The sequence below is a fragment of the Kogia breviceps genome, chromosome 17 (genome assembly GCF_026419965.1).
Source record: "Kogia breviceps isolate mKogBre1 chromosome 17, mKogBre1 haplotype 1, whole genome shotgun sequence".
Classification (NCBI taxonomy): domain Eukaryota; kingdom Metazoa; phylum Chordata; class Mammalia; order Artiodactyla; family Physeteridae; genus Kogia; species Kogia breviceps.
This window is the reverse complement of record NC_081326.1, coordinates 21,106,020-21,117,045: the sequence shown is the minus strand read 5'-3', so window position 1 is coordinate 21,117,045 and position 11,026 is coordinate 21,106,020. Positions and strand designations below refer to the sequence as shown.

General features: G+C 36.7%; 1 pseudogene; it reads right to left on the bottom strand.

Annotated features, from left to right (window-relative positions):
• Positions 1-801: 801 nt before the first annotated feature.
• On the bottom strand, positions 802-1,468 carry LOC131743632 (glyceraldehyde-3-phosphate dehydrogenase pseudogene; annotated as a pseudogene).
• Positions 1,469-11,026: the final 9,558 nt, after the last annotated feature.

Genomic DNA, 11,026 nt, shown 5'->3' with positions numbered 1-11,026 from the left:
TTGCATTTTACATTTAGATCAGTAGTCCATATTGAGTTAATTTTTTGTGTGACATAAGATCTAGGTTAATTTTCAGCATATAGATGTCCAATTGCTCCAGCACCGTTTATTGAAAATACTTTCATTCTCCAATGAGTTATCTTTGCACCGGTATCAAAAACTAATTCACTACAGTTGTGTGATCTATTTCTGGCCTCTCTATTCTGTTCCATTGATGTATGTGTCCATTCTTTCACCGATTACTATGGCTTTATAGTAGTCTTAAAATTGATAATCAGACTTCAAGGGTGGGGGAGTTCTGGTTAAAGTGACTTAGCAGGGTTCTTGCTAAAAATAGATTTTATAGAGAAGTGTACAAATAGGCCCAGGAGAAGGTTCAGGAGCCTGACTTAAGTTGGGTCAAGCAAAGAATCTTCATCAAGGCAATGTCTTGTCTCATAGATTGATCTAGGAAGTGTTCCTTCTGCTTTTGTTTTCTGGAAGAGATTGTGAAGTATGGTATTATTTGATATAATTTCTTTCTTTTTTTCCTGCATACAGTATACTTTATTGATGGTACATGACAAGACAAGGTAGGGCTCCCTAAGCCTCTCCCCTTCTTCAGAGGGTCTGGGATGGAAACCGTGTGGAGGTCGGGAGATTCTCAGTGTGTTGGTGGATGGAGCTGGGGCATGGACTCCCCAGCAGCTGAGAACCTCTCTCTTCTTCTCATGCTCTTGCTGGGGCTGGTGGCCCAGGGACTCTTACTCCTTGGAGGCCATGTGGACCCTGAGGTCTACCACCCTGTTGCTGTAGCCAAATTCACTGTCCTACCAGGAAATGAGCTTGCCAAATGATCGTTGAGGGCAATGCCAGCCCCAGCATCAAAGGTAGAAGAGTGAGTGTCACTGTTGAAGTCACAGGAGAAAATCTGGTCCTCAGTGTAGCCCAGGATGTAGCCCATCCCTCTACGATGCTGAAGTGGTCATGGATGACATTGGCTGGGGGGGGCAAGCAGTTGGTGGTGCAGGAGGCATTGCTGACAATCTTGAGGGAGCTGTCATACTTCTCACGGTTCATGCCCATCACAAACCTGGGGGCATCGGTAAAAGGGGCAGAAATGATGACCCTCTAGGCTCCACCCTTCAAGTGAGGCCCGGCCTCCTCCATGGTAGTGAAGACACCAGTGGACTCCCCCACATACTCAGCACCAACATCACCCCATTTGATGTTGGCGGGATCTCGCTCCTGGAAGATGGTGATGGCCTTTCCATTCATGAAAACTTCCCGTTCTCAGCCTTGACTATGCCATGGAACTTGCCATGGAATCATACTGGAACATTCAGACCAGGTAGTGAAGGTCAACGAAGCGGTCGTTGATGGTGACAATGTCCACTTTGCCAGAGTTAAAAGCAGCCCTGGTGACCAGGCTCCTGATACGGCCAAATCCATTCACTCCGACCTTCACCATCTTGTCTCGGGGACACAGCTGGCACTGCACGAAAAATGCATCTGTCGAACGGAGAGGAGCAGAGAGCTAATTTCTTCTTTAAATATTTGGTAGAATTCACCAGTGAAATCCTCTGAACCTGGTGGTTTGGGTTTTGGAAGGTTTTTAATTATCAGTTCAATTTCCTTAATAAATATAGGGCTATTAAATTTATTTATATCTCCTTTTGTAAGTTTTTATAGTTTTTGTCTTTCAAGAAATTGGTCCATATATTTAAGTTTTCAAATGTATGAACATAAAAGATTGTTCATATTATTCCAATATTCCTTGAATTTCCAAGGACTCAGTAATGATAACCCCGCTTTCACTTCTGATATTAGCAATTTATGCCTTCTCTCTTTTTTTTTTTTCTTTTCTTGATTAAGCTGGCTGGAGTCATAAGTTTTGTTGATATTTTCAGATAACCAGATTTTGGGTTCATAAATTCTTCCATTATTTTCTCCTATACTTTTTATATTATTTCTTTTGCCTATTTTAGGCTAAATTTGCCCTTTTTTTGGTATAGTTTCTTAAGGTGGGAGCTTAAGTTATTGATGTTTGATTTTCTTTTTTTTTAGATACATGCATTTAGTACTATAGATTTCCCTAATTGGTGGGATGGAGCATTGCTTTTGCTGCATCCCACCAATTTTAATAGTTGTACTTCTATTTTCATTTACTTCAATTTTGAAAAATTTCTTTTGAGACTTATTCTTTGATGCATGTGTTATTTAAAGTGTGTTGCTTAATTTCCAAACATTTGGGAATTTTCCAGTTATCTTTACATTATTAATTTCTAATTTAATTCCATATGGTCTAAAATATATATTTTCTGTAATTTCTATTCTTTTACAGCTGTTAAGGTCTCTATTACCATAATATACATTCAGAATGCAATTTATCTTGGGGAATGTGCCACATGAGCTTGAAAAGAATGTGTATTCTGCTGTTGTTGAATGGAATATTCTATTAATGCCAATTAGGTAAAGTTAAAAATAGTGATGTTTAGGTTGTTAGTATCCTGATTCTCTGCCTGCTCTATCTGTCATTTACTTACAGAGAGATATTGAACTTTCCAGTTGCAATAGAGCGTTTGTCTAGTTCTCCTTTTAGTTTCATCCAGTTCTGCCTCATGTAGTTTCACACACTCTTGTTAGTGTTGTTATGTGTTCCAGGAGAATTGACCACATTATCATTATTTAACGCCCTTCTTTATCCCTTCCTTGTTGTGAAGTCTATTTTGTCTGAAATGAATAGAGCTACTTTAGCATTTCTCAAACCTAAGGGTTAACATGGCATATATTTTTCCACCTATATATTTTTAACACAAGTCTTTATGGTTAAATAGTGCTTCTTTTAGGTGACATATAGCTGGGTGTTATTTTTTATCCACACTAACAGTCTCTGTCTCTTAAGTCTTAAAGTAATTATTTGTATTTGAATTTATATCTACTATGCTTGCAACTCTTTTGTATCCATTGCTTCTTTTTCTTGTTTGTTTTTTTTAACCCCTCTTTTCCTACCTTCTATGGTTTTAATTAAGAATTTTATATGACTTCATTATATTTTCTTAGTATCAGTTAAACTTTTTGTTTTTAACTGAGTGGTTGCTCTAGAGCTTACAATATCCATTTTAAATTAATCTAAGTCAAACTTCAAATGACCTATTCCACTTTATTATCTAGTGCAGGTATCATAATTATTTCCAATTCCTTCCTCCTGTCTCTTCTAACATTGCTGTAATTTATTTCATTTATTCATATGTAATAATCACCCAATATATTTTTACTCTTACTGTAAAAACTATTTACTATTGCATTGTAAAAACAAGCAGTTATTTTTTTGATCAATTAATAAAATATTTTACCTTCAGTTTTTTCCTTCTCCAATGGCCTTTCTTTCTTCATGTAGATAATAGTTTTTGATCTATATTATTTTTCTTCTTCCTAAAGAATTTCTTTTAGGACTTCCCTGGTGGTGCCGTGGTTAAGACTCTGCCTGCCAATGCAGGGGACATGAGTTCGAGCCTGGTCTGGGAAGATCCTACATGTCACAGAGCTACTAAGCCCGTGAGCCACAACTACTGAGCCCACGTGCTCAACTACTGAAGCCTACGCTCTGCAACAAGGGAAGCCACCACGATGAGAAGCCCACGCACTCTAGTGAACTCGTCTGTCTCAGGTGCCTATAAATGTCTATTATAGTTTTGGTTCCAGTCCCTTAACATTTTTAATCCTTATGGTTCTTCAACTTTCTCTCTTCCTCTCTTTACTTGTTATTCTCCTCCTCCTTATCCCTTTCCCTCTTTCTTTCACATTTGTTAAATATTTAGAAGTGTGTTTCAGGCTCAGTGTTAAATTTTGTCCTCTCACTACAGTATTAATGGAACGGTGGCCTGTCAGTCCATGAGCAGCTGGTTTCTGGTAGACAATGAGAAAAGCACAGAATTTGAGAGTACCCAGTTAGAAACGTTTACAGCCATTGAACATTAACGCAACATTGAATTTTAGGTCTAATGGATCTAGTAATCAAAGTGGGGCTCAGGATTTTCTATGTATTTTTTTCTTAATTCCATTTTCCTGGTAATACAGTTCCCACCCTCTTAATTCAGCATAGGATCAATCTGTGACAGATTTGTCATTAAAAATTCCTGATTAGAAAAATCTGGTTCTTCACCACAGATTGTTTGAGTATACCTGCTCCGACGTGTTGCAATATTCCTTTAGCAGAAATGAATGTGTTACAAGCGTGTTGGCTGGTTTCCAGAATCCATGAGATAGGTGAAGTTTTAAGCTGAGTCTAAGGAACTAAAGGAAAACGGAGTGGCCAGAAACACCACCAAATTCAGGCCTCAGAACAAGCTGGTAAGAATGACACTAACATTGTCGCTGCCACCACTGTCACAGTGTAACCTGACACTGGACAGCAGGGGGTTGCTGCTACTGCAGCCACTGAACAAAGAGGCTGCTGCCACCTCCACTGCGCCTGGAATGGGATAGTCTCTGACCCTGACTCTTTGCATAACTCACCGTAGATTCAGACTACTGGGATAGAATATCTGCTTGCCAAGCCAAGATCCTTCATCAGATGGCTTCTTAAAATACCTATATTGTCTATGAATGCCATCTGCCACTGATGGCTGTCCCATTTGTGGTGGTTCACCTTTTCCCAGGAACCAGACTTTTTGGTTATAGGCAATGGGCTAGCAGATGGTCCCTGGGTAGTCATTGAAGATACTGAAGAGATTCAAACCAGGGATTGAGAAGCAATGTCATGGTAACATTCCTAAAATATATGCCACCTATTGCTTTGTAAATAAAACCAATTATGCATAATTGCCTGTACCTCAGGAGTAACTGTTCCCCTAGTGGCAGTGTTTAATTAAGGGCATAAAGCCTTACAATTCTCAGAAATACAAACTCAGGATCAATATTGCTCCTTATTTAATCTTCATCCCCAGGAAGAAAGAAGAGGTATCTAATCTTTAAACCAGTGTTCTCTAGAAGTCATAAGAAGAAAAATATCAAAACGACATGGAAACTGATGACTTATACATAAGATTCTGGACATTATCCACATGTAAAGCTGTCATAGCCTCTCCTTAATACCTTGTTTTCCTTTGCAAAGTAAATAATAATACAGAAATTTCATGCTTTCTCAGGAGAGAGACAGAATTATGTTTCTAAAAAGAAGCTGCTATTAAGGAACAAGGCAAAAGAAGCTTCTAATAATGGGAATAAAATCACACAAAATAATGTATCATAGGAGACCTAAAATACTCAAAACGTTTTTTGTGTGATATAAAATAGTGTATTTTGATTGTAGGACATGGGGAGGAAAATAGAAGAGGCTTGGGGAGAGCTTCCTGTTTTCTTTACTGCAGAATTGAATAGAAAATAGTTCCAATGACTTAGCACGTGACAAGCTCTTAGTTATTATGAAAATTAAAGTGAGTTTCTGGAGCATGGTGTGTCTGTAAGCCTGACATTTGTAGAAATGACAGTTTGAGAAAAAGCTTTTAGCATATTCTCAGCGGTAGCTAAATGTGAAATGCAAGACCTCTCCCTGTTCTGTAGAAAGAATTTTTATAGAGACCTCATGTGTGATTATATCATTTTGCGGGTGAAGGAGAATTTAGGATGTCCTTAGTGTATTTTGCATCAACGTTCCCTATGCCCTATTCTACAAAGTAACCAAGCTTAAAATTCACAGAACGAACAACAATTATGATACTATATAAAATCCCAACACCATAGAGGGAGTCCTGAAACAATACAATTCTGGTGATGCAGAGAGGAGAAAACAACATTTTTGCAAAAGCAAATCTAACATACAATATCTTAAGTATGATGCGGACAAGGTAGCTGGTATGAGCTGTGAAAAATACGTCCCTGGCCAGCGTTACATAAGTTCCTAGTTCCTGGTTCATGCAATAAAATGTCCTCAAGATCTGGCCCGTCATAGAAGAACACAGCACACCATTGAAACCCTCTCACTTGGACTTGAGGCACCAAATTCTTCTTCTGTGTTTTCAGGTAAGAGAAAGCCACCCTTTTGACAGAGTCCAAGAGCCGCTACCCAAAAGCCCAATGTGACTCACACATCAAACTTTCCAAGTTTAAATTGCAAGATTGGTGCCATTACATAGAATATAGGCTCTGCTTCCCAACCTGCATTGCTGAAAGTTTGAAGAGACAATAAACTTGTGCTCTGAAATGACAAAATTCCTGATTTTAGTATAAGACTATTACATAGGTTCTTTGAGAGTCATTATTCAGAGACCTGGCTAAGTGCCCCCTCATTCTGGAGCTATGAATGAAATAAGGCACAATTTTGATAGCAGGTAGGAAGTGCACGTTCTTCCCATTTCACTGACTGCTATGAATAAGAGAGGAAAGAGATTAGAATACTATCAAAATTAATGGATGCTATTTTCATGTCAGCAGATAGAATTTCATGGAGGTTTTGTAAACAATTCCGAACCGTTCTGAGTGCTGATATTACTACAGATTGTTGAGTCTGTATGGCTGGTCATTTGAGGACAAGGCCCATTTCGCATTCCTTTCTGCATGCCCACTGCCTTTCACGATGCCTCACTTGTAAAATTATCTCACTTGTTAATGCATAAACAAATCTGAGTAGGTAAAAGCAGACACTGAAATTTGGATTGTTATAAGAACTACATTTTTTTTCTCTCTTGATTTTCCCCCCTTCAAAAACAATAATAACCAAATTTACTAACTGATTTCATATGACAGACACTACTCTAAGTGCTTTGCATTCTAATTCATTGAATCCTCACAACAACCTTTAGAGGTTATACTATTACCTTTACACGAATGAGTAAACTGAGGCCCGGGGAGGTTAAGTGACTTGCTGGAAATACTACAGCCACTGAGTGACTGAGCTGTGACTTAAACTAATGCAGCTCTGGGTCTGGAGCTGTGATCATAATCCTTCTACTATGCTATTGAAGGCACAAATGTGTTTAAAGAAGAATAACAAAACTGGCACCTCTCAAAAACTTTTTGGCAGTTTCAGTATCTAAGGAGCTTATTTTATCTCTTGATTAATATAGCTTTTCACTGGGATTTACTTTATTGATAAGCAACTAGGATTTCGATGCTTTTTAAAATAAATTTAAAGTAAATCTCTTTTTTATAGACTCAACTCTGAAAACTTCAAATACCTCTAAATATGTGAGATAGGTTCTTCCTTTTAAAGATAATATTTTTTATGCAATGTTTCTACTAGTTTGCTTGGAAATCCTAGTATTTGAGGAGTATAAAACAGTAAAATATTTGAAGACATAATTAGATATATCTTTTATGTATTTATTGTATACGGCTAAAATGCAATTAAACATTTTTTACTGCAGTGGAAAAACAGTGCCTATTTTTATCATAAAACCCAGCCTTTTACTTGACACACAGATCCTTACTTGACACATAGAATGCTATGAATTACAAAGCACCTCCCCTTGGTGTAGCAGCAGTATCTGAAATCCTACTCACTCATTGCTCTAATTTTGAATTTCGATGGGCATTAATTAAATTCACTTGAAAATCCTTGCGGCTATTACTTCTCACTTCTTTTTTTTCTAAACTGAGGTATAGCTGATTTACAAGGTTGTGTTAGTTTCAGGTGTACAGCAAAGTGATTCAGATATATATATATATATATATAGATATATATATATATATATTCTTTTTCAGATTCTTTTCCATTATAGGTTATTATAAGATATTGAATATAGTTCCCTGTGCTCTATATAGCAGGTCCTTGCTGTTTAGTTTATATAGAGTTGTGTGTATCTGTTAATCCCAAATTCATAATTTATCCCTCACCCCACATTTCCCCTTTGGTAACCATAAGTTTGTTTTCTGTCTGTGAGTCTATTTCTGTTTTGTAAATAAGTTCATTTGTATTGATATCATTTTTTAGATTCCACATACAAATGATATTATATGATATTTGTCCTTCTCCGTCTGACTTACTTCACTTAGTATGATAATCTCTAGGTCCATCCATGTTGCTGCAAAGGACATTATTTCATTATTTTTATGGCTCAGTCATATTCCATCTTCTTCTTTCTACATCTTCTACATCTTCCTTATCCTGATTAGAGTGTCGGTGGCAGTGTTGCGGTATCTTTTATTGTTGTTTGTTTTGCGTTGTGTAGGCACTGATATCTGTGCTGCCTCCTTTCCAAAGGCTTCTTCTAAAATAATTGCCATTTCCCAGCCCAGGTGGATAGAGCACTATGGTTTTAAAGTTTAAAAAGCTATTCTACTTCGGTTACTTATACAAAGAATAAAAAAACAGTATTTTTAAAGATACATTGAATCCTATGTTCATTGCAGCTTTATTTACAATAGCCAAGATATGGAAACAACCTAAGTGTCCATCAACAGATATTCAACTGTTGAATAAAGAAGATGTGAGATATATATAAATGTCCATATATATATATATATATATATATATATATATATGGACATTTACACACAATGGAATACTACTCAGCCATAAAAATGGTGAAATCTTGGCATTTGCAACAACGTAGATGGAGGGTATTATGTTAAGTGAAATAAGTCAGAAGGAGAAAAAAATACTGTATTTTACTATACATGAAATATAAAAAAATAAAAAATAAATGAACAAACCAAACCAAACCAAACAAAGCAAACATGTAGATACAAAGAACAGATTAGTGGTTACCAAGGAGAAGTGGGGTAGAGGGAGGGTGAAATGGGTAGAGAGGCTCAACTGTACAGTTATGGATAGAAACTTCACTTTGGGTGGTTTGCATGCAGTAAGTGTATACAGAAATCAAAATATAATGTGTACACATGAAACTTATATAATGTTATAAACCAATGTTACCTCAATTTTTTAAAAAAGTGTTGACTGTGGTGTTAGCAGACATGCTTTCAACTACAACATATTTTATGTGTAACAATCAAATCACTTAACTTTACTTGTTTCATGTCCCTTATTTGTCCTATGGGAATTATGATAGGCCATTCCTTGCAGAGCTGTTTTGTTCATTCATTACTTCAGTCCATCAGTCAACAAAGAATTCTTGAGCACCTGCAGGTGCCAGGCACTGTTCCAAATGCTGGGGTACCTATAATGAATAAACCAAGTCTCTTCCTTCTGGAAAATAACAGTGGAGTATTGCTGGGATTAAAAAAAGAAAAACGTAGGTAAAGCCCTCAGTGTTTGGTTCATAGTAAACCCTAAAAATACATTAGCTGTTTTAATAACTAACTCAGAGCATTTCCTTTGCCATAAGGGTTTAAAAGGATGAACAAACTTATTTTCAGTCTGCAGGCTCTGATGATCTCTAGGGAAACACAGAGATCACCAACTAAAGAGAAATGGGGGTTTGGAAGGTGTATTGAAACACAGCTGTAAGTGACTAATTTTGCTTAAAGTTATATGAAAAGCTTGGTAAAGGAGGGTATCGGATATTTTATATTTGATCAGAATATGAGGAAGAGGAATTTAACAACTGGATAAGAAAAGAAAGGGCAACTGGGACCTGGGTGGGAGGAACAGCATGAGGAAAAGACAAGAGATGTGAAGGTATATAGCATATCATGGGAAAAGGCGTGAAATGATCGGACAAGAAGCTAGAGAATGACAAGAAATGAAGGTGGTAAGGCAAATAGTAGTCTTATTGTAAACAGCCTCAAATGTCACGCATGCTAAGTAAGAAGCTGGAAACCATCCTAAATATAATGTGGAAAAATATGAAGTTTTTAAACCAGGCTATGACAGGACTAGTAGTGCATTTTAGAAATATCACATCAGTACATATTGGAGTGTGCAAACTGAGAGATAAGAATGTCTATTATCATCTGTGGTAATAACTTAGGTAAGACACAAAAGTATCATAGTGAGGTGAAGATGGAAGATGGACAAATAAATAGATTACAAAATCACTTTGAAGGAGAATCAGGACAATTTGGTGAAAAAAAAGTAGGCAAGGGAGAGATTGAGGGGAGTGAATCTTTCCAAATGACACTCTCAATCCTTTAGGAGGTAACGTTGAATATTGAAGGAGTCAAGAGTGAGGAGGGACAGAGAGAAAGAGACATAGAGAAGAAGGGAGGAAGAGAGCGAAGTAGGAGAAGGGGGGGGCGGAGGAGGGAAGAAATGGACGCTAGGTGTTTACAGATTAATCAGAGGTGAATCAGTATATATATAAAATTGTTGCCCCTGGTAAATGGCTAAGTTGCTATAGTTTTTAAAATTTAGGACAAAACTCAACAAAATCAAAGATAGCACATGCAGAATGCAGAAACACACAATGAAGAAATATGGTCTAATTTCACACAAAGAAAACAAATATAGTAGACTCATGGATAAAGAGCACATATACAGGGGCTAGAAGGTGAGAGTAATGGATGAGATATAAGAACTACACTGAATACTGTTACAGTCTAAAATGGCATCATAGACAGGATTTTTTCCTAACAGATTTCAGTACATTAAAAATAAAACAATCTAAAACTAGAAATTAGAAAAGCTCAGTGAAACAGACAGGCAAATGATGATTTTGTTTTATATATGAGGAAATTAAGGCTCAGAGAGGTATCATAGATAACGATGAAATCTGACACTCAATCTCCAATCTCTTATTTTATAATTTGAGGGATCTTTTCATTATACCACTCTTTTTGCCTTTCAGATGTAAAATAAGATACTTACTGATGTTATAAAAGAATACCGACTTATTGGATGAGGTGGACTTGGTAGGATACTAACAGAAAACAATTCTATTTTCTTTTACCGTTCCCTTTAACACTAGTTCTTGAATAATATGTAATTAATAACATGACCAACAAAATCCAATATTAATATTCTCAACTTTTTGCCAATTAAAGATATCTTTACCTCTCATCTTGGTTCTATCTTAGGTGAAATATGCTGGCTTATTGTTTCTCTCCTACTGGCTCTAGTTTCAGGCCTCTTCAGAATGTGTAAATGGGGTTCAACAGAGACATTAGGGGTCAGTAAAGGTCCCTAGAGACTGGTTCTAAGGATTTT